Consider the following 13,701-nt stretch of genomic DNA (forward strand, 5'->3'; position numbering starts at 1 on the left):
TACAAATGAAATATACTTGTCGATTTCACTATGAAACATGTCTATTTTTTTATTTTTTAAATTTTCTTCACATGAAATTATTTACAAGTGATTAGAGAACACAAAAATTGATGTGAGGTATTTGTCTAGAAGAACTTGGAATTGAAATAAAAAAATAATAATGATAATAAGAGGAAGTGAAGAAAAATGCTCCAACCATCGCATTGTTCAATGTGTACCAAACCAAAAAACAGTGTACACCCTTTATTTCACTTCCTTTTCCTTTATTCAATATAAACTTAACAAATATAAACTTAAAACTACCATAATTAAATACTCCTAACTAACCTAAAACTAATCTTACATTTACACTTCATCTACAAAAAGAGTGTCCATAACTGTCACTACTTTTTTGTACAGCTCTATCGAAGAGGTCTTTGCTTTACACCTTTCCTGCAGAGATGCATAATTCCGATCTATTTCGGCCATTTCCTTTTGGAGTTCCCTCCGTCGGTTATCCATTTCAGCCATTTGTCGCTTCATGGTAACCAACTCGGCCTCGCTAGATCGGGCAGCTCGTTCTGCTTTCTTGCATCTCTGCAGAAAAACACTCATCTTTTCACTAACCTCTCCGATAGGCTGTGGCACCAACACCTCAGGATCCGCCGGTGTCGCTGGCAGCGGTGGTAGTCGCGTCACCAACGGCGACAATATCACCAACTCCGGAGAAGGACTCCTCGGAATTTCCACTGCTGCTGGTGCTGCTGCTGGTGTGGAGGCCCTCTTACGAGAGGTCGAAAAACTACCTGGGGGGGGGCGTGGCCCTAACGGGCCCCGCCCACTGCCTGGGCTCCGCCCAGGTGGGTGGGGCCTCCGGCCCCAGGTAGGCGGGACATCTGGAGAGACATCTACGCCCTCTTCGCGCGCGCGTTCGTAACATAATATGCAACCGAACACCTAACCTAACGTATTAACGTATTAACGTAACCTAACCTAGTACGCTAACCTACCGCTATGCAACCGAACACCTAACCTATCGTATGTATTAACGTAACCTAACCTAGTACGCTAACCTACCGCTATGCAACCGAACACCTAACCTAACCTAACCTAACCTAACCTAACCTAACCTAACCTAACCTAACCTACAGTAACTATTAACCTAACCTAACGAGGGAATACTAACCTAACACCTAACCTAACGTAAGTATGCAGCTAACCTAACGTAGCTATTAACCTAACCTAACGAGGGAATACATTCACCATGTTGGTTCCATTAATACATCATCAGTTGGTTTTGGTTTTGGTTGTATTATTCTATGATTTGGATTAATGTTCAGTCCTGGATATCCCAGTCCACCTGATGATGATGGCCTGACTTTATAGTTTCTCTCCAAAACTTCTTTATGGTTTTTCTCCAATACTTCAACTCTCTGTTCCAGTACATCATACTTTTTCATTGTAGTCCCTGTTATGTTTGACATAGCATCAAATTTTTTATTTGTAGACGCTGTTATGTCAGACATTTTTATGTCTACATCACTTGTAAGTTTGTCAAATTTACGAGTGAAAGTTATCCGAGCCTCTGCAATTTTATCGTTAAATGCTTGCCGGGCGTCCCGAGCAATATTGCCTATTGTGGATTGTATTGCAGCTTGTAGGGCTAGAAGTATAACTTCCTTTGCTCCATTAATTTCCCCCTCAAGATATGATACAGTTACACAATCACTCTTGTCAATTGGTTCACTTGTATTTTTCAATATTTTCCTTTGCATGTCATAATGACCATCTTTTGTTAATTTAAAACCATTCCCAGGAGGACCTCGAATGACATTACCACCCCATTTTCTTTTTCTACCAAACTTATCGATTGTTTTAGACATTGTGCACTCTACGATGATTCTCTTCAAACTGATATTTCTGTCATTTACATTATACTATATATTGCAGTAATTGATTAGGGAAATAGAAATAATACAAATAAAATTTTAATCATTTTATATTCATTACAGTAATACATATACATACATACATAATACATTAATATCACATTACTTCTATCATATATTATTAATTATAAATGGCTACATAAATATCAATATTGAATTTTCCGGTTTTGAAGATATTGAATGATATTTCAATCATTGATCTCGGCAGATAATAAATTAATCAATTGATCCAATGGAGTCTCCTGAGATTGTGATTGTTGAATAATATTACTTATCCAACGAATGTTCTCATTTGGATCGTTTTCATAAAATTCAATATCATTATGACCCCAAGGAAGAGTGTGGGTAGTATTCGGAATGATAAATCGTTTATCGTCGTGATATGATAATGCAACTTTATTTTTTAATTCAGTATACATATCATGTAACACGCTTCTAAATGAATTCATCTTTCTGAATATCATACCACCTTGTTCGACGATTTTTTGATAATCTTCGCATGTCAATTCATTCTTTATTACAGATCGTTTAACCCCTTTGGCTTTCTTAAATTCACCATCAACAGATTTCACATAATATGCTTTAGCACCTGTACCATAAAAACTCATGATTGGATCATTTGGAAATTCATCTTTGAAGTTACCCAAGACTGAACTTGTTACTGGAATATTGAATTGGTTAACTATACTGTAATTGGATGTATCAAATCTACTTATGTTAGTTTTTATGAATTCATAAAAATTTTCTGTGTTTACTTTAAGAATGAGCGAGTCGGTATCTGTGTAAAGTAAAGAGACATTTTCATCAAAGTGTTGTTTGATGCATCCATAGAAAAAGTCATACATGACTGTTTTAGATAATTCTAATATGGAAAATCCCAAATATAATGGTTTATCGTAATGAACCTTCACTCTACCCAATTGAATGGCAACGAAATTATCAGTGAAAATTGAACAATTTTTGAAATTTGGTTTGGCTATGAGAGTGCTGGCACCTATATTTTTCTTTATATTTTCCCAATGTGTAACGAGTCTAACATCAATTCGATTATCTACATTCTCCATTGTCTTTCCATACACCGCATTATTCATTAGTTTATAGAAATCTTTAACAGATTTGTTGTTAGACCTATTACGCATTTCAGTATTAAGATCTATATAGGGTTTCATCCAGCATGATTGTTTGAATTTCAATACTCTATGTGTATTCATTACAATCAATCCATTTTTGACAGCTTGCTGTAGATTCCTATAATGAACAATATATTTTCTTTTATCATTCAAATTTGGAATTAATTTGGGAATTTTCGATTGTGTACGAGGTGGTATTATTTTTTCGACTAAAAATGGAAGGTCAGAATGTTTATCATGCAACTCTTGTGGATAATGAATGTCCACTTCAAATACATACCCATACGGACTATCAGTACTCACATCCATCACATCGAGATTAAGAATTTCATTTGGTGTCAACCATGTAAATTCACTTGTTGGTAGAGGTTGTGACATACTGTGACCGTATAGATTTGTTGCATCTAAATATGTAATGAATGTGGAAGGTTCGTTGGGATTATAATTGGGTAAAAATCTATTATTTGCTATATGTTTCCTCTCGCTACATTGACTAATTCCACCTCGTATACCTTTTTGAAAAAAGTGAATCATATCAATGTCAGTTAGTAATTCCAATTCAACATTAGTGAACTTCAACATGGCATCCCATGATAATCCAGGTGCAGTGTAATATTGTGCCGGATCTAAGTTATATATCTCTAAACTTGTGGTGCGGAAGTTTTCAAAAATATCACATAGTAGCAATACATCCGACTTCAAATACAAATCAGAGTATTCCCCCAAATTCTGACACTCGAATAAATTCCAAACTTTTCTAGCCCTATCATAATCAGTTTCCGATATATGTTCACAATTGAGTGTGTCATAAAACTGATTTTTTGTCGGAAGTAATGGATAATTCAATTTGTCAATGTCATCAACAAAACTATATGGAAATACACCTTTCTGTCTCATCAAATTGAATTTCTCAATTTGTGGGAAATGTTTGTGCATCTCCAAACATTGATCGGAGGTCAAGTTTGCACCCAACTTCTCCAACGAATTAGTCATAAATTTATAACTATCGATAAATCTCATTTTGAGATAATTCTTCCTAACCACACCATCTTTATCGGTATAGCTGTGTGTGAAGAGATGCTTCGTGAAAGATATATATTTCTCTTTAGTTTGCGGGATAACATCAACTTTCTCTTTATTCCTATACAATTCTTTTATGAATAAATGACAATCATAACCACTTAAATTATGAAAAATGATAGGTATGAAGTTTGGTATTTTGAAATTTAAATTACATTTCGAGTGAGCGGCATGTGATCTTTTCTTTCCTGTGACATGACAATGATCTCTTACTTTGACTTCACCATCAGTAAATGCTTTATTACATATACCACAAGTTCTGGCTGCAGCAAACTGTTCTTCTTCTTCGTCAGTTTGTGTATCCATCGGTTTAGGGTTTCTGAGATGATTTTCATGTATCTCTTTCAAATCATCTTCAATGCTACTCACAAATTTCTGAGCTGCATCTACACCCCTATATGTAACAAATTTTGACAAATCATCATTATATGAACACTTTATCAAATAAGCAAATGAATATGGGGCATGTTTGAATGTTTTAATCGTGTATGAACTTTCAGGATTTGGCTCATTCACATGAATCGGTTTAAGCACTGATTCAAAATCAGCATACACTACAAATGGCACCCTCATTTGCCTCTCAAAGTTTTCAAACATTAGTTTATTTTCCGCAACCATTCTACCATATTTATTGATCTTTAAATTAGTAGTTGGTGTTGTGGTACTAATGTGATTACAATCATACATATTATGACGTAAAAGCAATCTCTCATCAGAAAAATATATCAAACATCCGTCACAAAAATATTTTTTCTGTCTATGAGCTGATAGTTGATTAGAAACTAATCTTGAAAGATCTTTGATCCAACAATAGTGACCATTACCGGAGTCATCAGTTATAAACAACAAATTGACATGTCTCCGGAGTCTTCTCTGTGAGTATCGCAATGGACCAATCACTTCATACTTCATTTTACCCTTCTCAAATGTACTCTCTAAACCGTAAACATTAATTGAAATATCATTCCTATCTTCGAATATTTCGATACTCTTATTATTAACTTTAACCGGAAAATCCATACCTGTGACATCTAAAACAGTGGAAAAATGTGGATATGACGTAAGTTCGGACACTCGACTATCTGCAGGATATAATGCTGATGTTATAGCCCAAGCAAAACAATATTGATCTTCATTACGAACATTCACAACAGCTTTCTTCCATTGAATACATTGAGGCAGCTTCACATATGAACGTCCTTCCAGTGGACTGTATTTATTAATGTTGACCTCGAGAAACAATATTTTTTCACAAGTCCAACCTGAATTATAAAAAAAAAAATATTACTATTCAATCTTATTGAAATTTTTAAAAAATAAATACCTGAGTCGCGATCCTGGAACTCAGTCGTTTGAGCCACAATTACATCACGGAATCCATCAAAAACAGCATTCAAATCTGAAGATTGGTCCACTATTTTATTTTGGGAATTAAATGACTTCGTGTCCCTCGAATCATCAGTCTGAAGAATATAATTCCCAAAAACTTCCATATTCACCTTGATGCTTTTATGGATCCTGATGGCTGATTCCAGTAATTCAATGACCTTCTGCCTAATCTTATTGAAAAATGACATGTAGTCACTGGTTACAATCGAACTCTCCACCCTGTATGTAGCAATGCGGCAATTGAATGCATTCGTTATAATTTGAACACCGTCAGACAATTGAACACATGCATTATTTTTATGACTCATGGTTCTTCGGTGAGAATTCACTTGGCTCATAGGAATTGTCACATTACAACAATTGCACGTATACATAGGTGTTGCATTATCCACTCTCACCCGTTTCACTGCAGGCCCTCCTTGGCAACTCTGGAGCTGATGCCGACGAAGATTATCACTACGAGTGAAAGATTTACCACAGTCACAGGAATACATTTTATATAATAGTTCTCACTAACTCACTTGATGTAAACTGACATAGCCAACACTCGTACGCTTCTTAAATACACTCTGATAGGACCCGTCAAGACGTCATAGCCAACCCCACTTCTCAACTACATGCGCCAAGATTACCTCCCAACTGAATGCGATAACAGATGTCGATATACGAGCAAGCAGTGGTCGTTGCGGTCTCGGAGAGGGTAGACGCTAGGCAAACGGTCCTCGGCTGCCGTTGTGTCACCATCGATAGCGGGGCTAGAGCGACCTTCATCGCTTCGGGAGAGGTGAGGGCAGACCGATGAATACGCATTACTCTGCCACACGTCGTGGAGTGAACATGTCGCTCTCTAGCCGTTGAACGGTTATTGCTGTGACGTCACTCCACTACTAACTTGGTGCCCTAACACCGATGGAGCATTTACTACTTGGAGGATCTTCGAAGTATGCAGACGTATGTTTGTACATAGACAAACAAGCACATGATGAAACCCTGTACCGTGCATTCTCCTACACACACACACACACATAAACACACAAAATCTCATATGAAAAAAAAATCTGAACGATCCATGCACCAGACACTTCAAGGTCACAACGCCTTGACTTCACTGCACAACAAAAAAACTTCACCAAACAACAACCAATAAAAAAAGCAATTAATACGTCATAGTGGTGGGGGGAGGCCGAGAATCAGCTGTAAACAACTACTTTTCGCACACCACAACTTGGCAAATTCTTTGTCGTGACTTGGGCTTGTACCCGTGCAAAGTTCAACTGAACCAGGAACTGAAGGTAAACGACTATAGACAATGGCCAGTTTTGCTGAATGGGCTCTGTAGCAGATGGCAACTTACCCTAATTTTATCGAAAAATCATCTTCAGCAATGAGGTTCATTTCTGGATGAATGGCTACGAGAACAAATATTGTCGAATTTGGGACGATACCAATTTACATGAGGTCGTCAAAGCCAGCATAACTCATGCCATTGGTCAAATTCAGCCTGACTTATGCGCCTCAGTCATGAAAAAATGCGCTTCACCCGAGAGAAGCTGTGGCAGACATTTGAAAGATATTATATTTCACACTTAATGGCATCAAAAGGTCTTTCAAATGAATTCAAAATTTCGATGGTATCTCACACATACTTTGCTTCATTTGAATTCAATGATAGAAACCGCTCAATTGAAGATTCTATACAGTACGATGCAAATGTATGGAATAAATTCGATATTCACAAAAGGAGCGTCTTTCGGAAGAAATCCAAAAACAGGTCAACTTTAATTTTTGACGGCCCATCTCATGATATTCATATGAAAGACGTTTCGTCACCAGTGTTGGCGTGATGACGTAATCGACAATTTTTTTAAATGCAAACAGGGGTCATGTGGCACCCCATTCAAAAGGTCTACTAGTCGTCTATTCAACGGTATAATGGTTTCAATATGTATTAATACAGGGTCAACCAAAATTATGTATTCAGAAGACTGGAATTACAAATAATAGTAATTCGTTGAACCAAATAATGCTATGCACCGCCACTGAGAATGAAGTATCGTACTGTCTTCTATTCTAAGTGAAGTATCATTGAAGCGGTTGACATTATTTCTAGAAAAATATTTAAATCACTTATAGTCTGGCAATGAAAGTAACAGAAACCCAAAGAATCGAAATTTTAATTATGATTGGCTGTGGAGATAAAGTAAGGACTCAGGCAGAAGTTCATGATTTATTCAATGCGAAATACCCCAACCGAGAACCCGTTTCTCAATCAACAATAAGTAAAATTGAAAAAAAGTTTCGAGAAACGGCCCATGTTAAAGATCTCCCTAAAAGTGGTAGAAAATCAATTTCAGAAGTCCAAAAACTTGATGTGGTACTTGCGTTCCAAGAAAACCCCCATACCAGCACGAGGCAAGTCGCACTGGATAATAATTTACACCAATCGTCTGTTGTTAGAGTGTTGAAAAAAGAAAAGTGGCATCCGTATAAAGTTCAGCTGGTCCAAGAACTGTTAGAAGATGACTTTGACAGAAGAGTCGAATTTTGCGAAATCATGATGGAGCGCTCGCACAGAGATCGGAGTTTCATACAAAATATGATATTTTCAGATGAAGCTACTTTTATGCTCAACGGTCACGTAAACCGTCAGACTTATCGATACTGGGCAAGAGAAAATCCACATTGGATGGAGGAGCATACCACACAATATCCACAAACAGTGAATGTTTGGGAATTTTGAACAACCAGATAATAGGACCATACTTTTTTGAGGAAAGCGTAACTGGTGCTCGGTATCTACACTTTCTTCAAGATTATCTGATGCCACAACTGAATCAGCTATTTCCAAATAGAAATGATTTGTGGTTCCAGCAGGATGGGGCGCCTCCACACTACGCCGTTGATGTACGAACCTACCTGGATACTGTTTTCCGAGGAAAGTGGATAGGAAGAAGAGGGCCGATCGAATGGCCACCAAGGTCTCCGGATTTGACCCCGTTAGACTTTTTTATGGGGATACTTGAAGAGTAAAGTTTACCAAAATCGACCAAATGATTTAGAAGAGTTGAAGGAACGCATCAGAGCGGAGATTGCACAAATAACCCCCGAAGTTCTCGGAAACGTTAGAAATGAATTCAGTGCCCGGCTTTTACATTGCATCATAGCTGAAGGTCATCAATTTGAACATTTATTATAATTTTATTGTACTTCAATAAATAACATGTTTTGGTTCATCTTGTATAAATGAATATTGGCATGGTTATACCGTTGAATAAATGATTAGTAGACCTTTTGAATGAGGTGCCACATGATCCCTGTTTGCATTTAAAAAAATTGTCGATTACGTCATCACGCCAACACCGGTGACGAAACGTCTTTCATATGAATATCATGAGATGGGCCGTCAAAAATTAAAGTTGACCTGTTTTTGGATTTCTTCCGAAAGACGCTCATTTTGTAAATATCGAATTTATTCCATACATTTGCATCGTACTGTATAAAGGTCTGTGGTGGAGCTGGACTAACCTTCGTTTCGTAATAGGTAGGTCATAGGTTCAAACCGAATCGAAGTTTATTTCCATCGATTTTTCGCATAGCATATTGTGGTTAATATTACTCAGTTGACGAAGAAATTCCGAAAAAGACAGAATTTTTCAAAAAGTCACAGAAAAAATTCTTGAAATACAATTCAGATCGATTACATGAAAGAGAAAAATGGTTTCAAAACTTCAACAGATTGAAAATGTGACCACAATATTTCACAAAAATATATAAATGGTAATTCTTCAAATATTTCAATAATTCATTCACAAAATGTCAGAAGGACTTCCTGAAAACATTAGATATTTTTGACCAAGACAGAAATGAGTGTGGTTCGTCTTTCACTATAATGATAATAATAATATTCATTTGTAGTTCCTCATTATATATAAATACAATAATTATTCAATTTATCAAACTAAAAAAACTACAAATGAGGCTAGAAACAACATGTACCGAAAGGGTACTGTTGATCTTAGTTCTAGCCTTGAAGAAATGAAAATTAAACTAGAGAAGAAACAAAAAAAAGAGAAAAAGAAAAGGGAGAAGAGAGGGAAGAGGAAGCGACAACATGTTGAATGTTCCATACTTCATACTCATAGATTTCATCCTTCTGAAAATTTTTCAGAAGTATGAAATCTATGAAATCAATGACTTTCTGATTGAGCAGCGATGAGATATTTTTTGTAACATAACTTAAATAAGGAAACTTTACTAACTTTATTTTTTGTGGAATATTATTAAAAAACCTTTATATGTTATAGCTGAGGTATCGTCGATATAGAGTGGTTCGATGGGGCGGAGGCGATAGTAACCCTTCAAACCTCAAAGTTAAAGTATGTGCATCGCTACGAAATTGTATTACAACACGGACTAGCGCCCTATTGAAAGAAATTATAAAAAACAAAGAGATAGATATTTCAGAAAAAGCAAGAAACAATTGCATCCTACTCGAACAGATTCAATTACAAGATGAAGTGAGCAATTTCACGTGCCAAAAATATGAATGGATGGAAATTATCAAGAACATGATTAAGATAATCGAAGAAAAAATTAATTCACTGACAAATCAAGAGTTCCAGAGAAACATTCGCTCATTATATTCTAATGTAGTTTCTGCTAATACTGAATTAATTTCCTAACTACTAAACGTACTTCATTAATTAAAACAAAGTTTACCCAAAATGTAACAGAAACCAGAATGGATTTACAGAGAAATATAGCGCCGATTCTATAAAAAATGTTCAGAAGTGAAGAACAATGTTTGAAATTAGAAAACGGGAGTCCATGTCAAAGTGGATAATGAATAGATCTAAGGCAGATTTTCAGAAAGTTACGAACCCAAAAATGAAAATTGTTGGATTTTGTCTAGAAAAGCAAATTATTGAAGAAGAACTGAAGAAGACCATAAGAGAGCAAAACATAATGATAAGTGGGAACGATTTTTTCGAAATATACAATATTAGATATTTGGATCACAAAAGAACATATGCCCTTTATGCAGAAGTAAATGGAAACCTATTGAAAAAAATCATTCAAGAAAATTATTGTAAGTTACTGTTTAGTGTTCAAGAATATGTCAGTTACTAATTTCAAATCTAATTTTGGACAGAAATCAATTTATCACGATGGAATCATGACATATCATATAATTCCTAATAGAATAAACATTTTGAAATGCTCGCAAATTCTAAAACGAATTGTGAATTATCTAGAGAATTGATTTGAACATACAGCTAATATAACGTTGTTTACCATACTCAAAATTTACATCACATTTAGTACCTACTTTCCGAACGGTTATTTCACGTTTATAGAGCGCCGGAAATTGTGAATTTTTGACGTATTATGAAAACAACATCTATCAATTTCTGAACGAAAATCAGATTTTTTTTCTAAAATGATAATGTTTTCCCGGATAAATCGTTTGAATTGTGTAACCAGCTCATATGAAGCATCATGCCGTTCAGCCACAACAAACACCTTCAGCGTGTGATATACTGAAGGAATAATTAACCAGATAATCGGTTGATTAAACGAACAGTTCATGCCACTAAATCTCCACAGAATCCGTATGTTTATAACTTGCTAATGGGACACCAAAAAGCCTATTTGTGGTGTTTCCTGAAGGCCGCTGGAGATAATTCATCTCGAATTGGTGATATTTTATCTACCATGCAGTTGCAGGTTTGGAGCTGGGAAATTACTTGTTATCCCAAATGATACGAAGCTATGCAAAGCTCAACCATTTTCTGGAAGTAGAAACGAAGAGGTTTTAGATTATTTCTGATCGATATAAGTAGTACCAACTGAAATTATTGAAAAAATCATGAAACGAAGACTCTTGGAATATCAAGAAAAATTGTATAGTTGTCAATATGATTTTCGAAAAACAAGTGATACAGAATCTGCCGTATTGTGTTCAATAATCAACATACTTCTGAAATGAGATCATTATTTTCATTATCGACAGTTTAATACCTATATATATTGGGGAACAATCTAAGCCGCGCAGAGTTTGCCGTGACAGAGCTGCTGAGGGGGAGGATCTTCAAGACCATTTCCGATATTTTCCCTGGCTAGATGTTTGTTTCAGCTCTAATAATCCATCTACTTGTGCTTCTGAATCCACGGGAGTTATTCCATCATCTATGGATGCATATATTCCTTTTAACTGAAACGAACTTTTTACAGTGAACCTTGGTTCAATAAAAATTGCGAGCAAGCTGTCGCCTCCAAAAATCTCGCCTACCGGCAGTGGCGCAAATATTCCAGTGCCGAAAACCGAACTAGGTTTGTTAATGCTTGTAACAGCTGGAATGAAAGCAAAGAACTTCACAACCAAAAAATTAGGAATAAACTGCTTGCTAATCCCAACGGGTCTGGAGCCATCTGGTTAGTAGTTGAAGTTGTTAATCAAAACTTCACAAAATCCATAATTCCACCACTAACACAAGTGAATGGTTCAATTGCAACAACAGCCATAAGAAAGCAAATCTACTGGCTGAACAATTTGCGTCCTATTCTACAGTGCTCGAAACGTTTATTATTTTTTAATGATTGTTATATTACATAATTTATTTTGTTTCTAGCAGAACTGCTTTGTAAATTTCCGTTTTGATATGTATGTCTTGTTCTTATACTTCAAAGTCCTGAAGATGAAACAATAAAGTTTCAATAAGGATCGCTTTGCTATCAGTGATTTCGAAAATCATGGAGAAAGCCCTAAACCACCATATTCTCAAATATATGGAAGGCTTCAACATCTTGAGCGATCATCGATATGGCCTTTGGAAACAAAGATCAACAGGCCACCTTGTATCTTATGTCACCCGTATTTGGAATAATGCAATCGAGAGACACGGAGAGTCAAGAGCTCTTGCGCTTGATATGTCCAAGGTATTTGACCGTGTGTGGCATGAGGGTTTGCTGGTCAAACTTCGATGCTACGGCTTTTCGGATCATTTCTGTATATGGCTCTTCAGCTTTCTGAAAGATTGTTCCGTGAAAGTGGCCGTCGATGAATATCTTTCGGAAACTTTCTTCATCAACGCTGGTGTTACCCAGGGATCCATATTGTCTCCAATACTTTTTTTATTGTATATCAACGACTTATTGGAAAGAACAAAAAATCCAATTTATTGCTTCGCTGACGACAGCACACTTGTCTTCAGATTCTATCTGGATTCCGGGACATCCGCTGCGGATGCCCATTCACCGGCAGCAGGAGGTTGCATAGTATCTTAATGAGGATCAGGTTCAATTCAATGCCACAAAAACCCAAGCATTACTTTCCTCCAAAAAGATAAATGTCTCTGAACCGGATATAATAATGCCAGGACAGACAATTCCGCTTCTTGCTTTGATAAGTTTTTTGGGGGTTAAAATGGACACTAATATGTCTTGGCATAATCATGTCGCTGGAATTGCAAAGGCTGCTTCTCAAAAGCTTGGAACACTGTTCCGAACCAGAAAACTGTAGTGTTTGTGTTTCATCCCAAAAAAGAGTACTGGATCTATACACTTTTTTTTGATACCGTCGTTCATGAAATTTCAGAAATAAAATCATTTGACATCGGGATAAGAGACTCAACTCATGAATGACTCAATAATCATAGAAATAAAATAAATCAGTGTCTGTTTATAGGAAATGGAACCTGTTCAATAAGAAGTGTAACATGTGGCATTACAAAAGGCTTAATTCTGAGACCTGTTATATTTTTCATTTACGAAAATTCAATGTCCCATTCGAGTTTGAGCAGGAAACTCAACTCTTTACTGATGACCCAATCCATGGTTATTCTGGGAGAAGTAATGAGAAAATCGTTCAAAAAATTTAAAAAATTCACAAATTATTTGGAATTGTTGAATGAGAATTGTCTTAATGAACTGGCGATTATTTTTATCATTCACTTCACTATTATGCATAAGAATGTAGCAGTTTTTCGTTGACATGTACATAAAAAATCATAATTCTCGACGATGAAGCATTTGGAGAGGATACAATTGAATATGAATTGATGACGTTGAAATCTATCATCAACATCAGAACCGAAACATTAACAGTATTAGTGATTCATAGTGCACCTTTTGTGTTCCATTGGAATATTTAGAAAACCATGTATATGCCACTG

At 36.1% G+C, this 13,701-nt stretch overlaps 1 protein-coding gene and 1 long non-coding RNA gene across 2 annotated transcripts in view; one reads left to right on the top strand and one right to left on the bottom strand.

Annotated features, from left to right (window-relative positions):
• LOC111514837 (A disintegrin and metalloproteinase with thrombospondin motifs 12) overlaps positions 1-13,701 on the top strand; it is a 99,491-nt gene that overhangs the window by 70,179 nt on the left and 15,611 nt on the right. The window lies entirely within an intron of this gene.
• On the bottom strand, positions 3,488-6,732 carry LOC141483084 (uncharacterized). Its single transcript, XR_012465899.1, has 2 exons — positions 5,463-6,732; positions 3,488-5,400 (listed from the first exon to the last, which is right to left on the bottom strand). It is a non-coding gene; the product is annotated as an uncharacterized lncRNA (long non-coding RNA).

Source organism: Leptinotarsa decemlineata, unplaced genomic scaffold (assembly GCF_025532065.1).
Source record: "Leptinotarsa decemlineata unplaced genomic scaffold, Ldec_3_MD MMD2_tig00002974_RagTag_RagTag, whole genome shotgun sequence".
Lineage (NCBI taxonomy): Eukaryota > Metazoa > Arthropoda > Insecta > Coleoptera > Chrysomelidae > Leptinotarsa > Leptinotarsa decemlineata.